This window comes from Octodon degus, unplaced genomic scaffold, assembly GCF_000260255.1.
Source record: "Octodon degus isolate 3935 unplaced genomic scaffold, OctDeg1.0 scaffold00089, whole genome shotgun sequence".
In the NCBI taxonomy this organism is placed as follows: Eukaryota; Metazoa; Chordata; class Mammalia; order Rodentia; family Octodontidae; genus Octodon; species Octodon degus.
Genome location: NW_004524665.1, coordinates 1517493 through 1518210, shown reverse-complemented (window position 1 = coordinate 1518210; position 718 = coordinate 1517493). Strand labels below are relative to the sequence as shown.

Here is a 718-nt window from a genome sequence, read left to right as displayed (position 1 = left end):
ACTGCTAAATTATCATGGCCCTGATTCAACAGGGCTGAACCCCCCAAACGAGCTTATTTTCCCAATGGCCACCTCTGCCCCACCCATCGTCCTGGATACCTTTCCCCACACCCAACGGCGCCCCCCAGTCAGCTCCTTATGTGTGACTGAGTCTGCCCCTCGAACTCTGCCCTTAGCAAAAATCCATGAAAACCAGCCTGTCTCAGGCAAGAGGACTTGCCCTTCTCCCTCAGATCCTCTCCGTTCCTCCTCTATGGCAACAAAGGCCTCCTCCCTTTCTCTTGTGCTTCTCTGCCACACTGAAAACCAAACAGTAAACTGATTACAAACAACTCTACCTGTTTAAGGTGTCCTAAAATTTGATTTCCATTGACTTCCTATGAATTGTATTAATACATCTCATTTCTTTTCCTTCTTCGAAGCAAGAATTACTATGTAGTCCAGGCTGGCCTTGAACTTGTGGCAATCCTCCTGCCTCAGCCTTCTGTTCATAAATATTTTTTTAAAAAAGAAAAATACATGAAAAGCTGGGCATGATGGCACACACCTGTAATCCCAGCACTCGGGAGACTGAGGCAGGAGGATCACTGTGGATCCAGGCCAGCCTGGGCTACAAAGCGAGTTCAAGTCCAGCCCACTCTACACAGAGACCCTACCTCAAAAAGCAAAGCAAAATCACATGAAAAACAAAAAATGAAAGGAAACATTAAAAAAAAAA

The 718-nt window shown here is 45.8% G+C and overlaps 1 protein-coding gene across 1 annotated transcript in view; it reads right to left on the bottom strand.

The window, feature by feature from the left end:
* Window positions 1–718, bottom strand: part of Fbxo36 (F-box protein 36) — an 88423-nt gene that overhangs the window by 56787 nt on the left and 30918 nt on the right. The gene's annotated exons all lie outside the window — the stretch shown is intronic.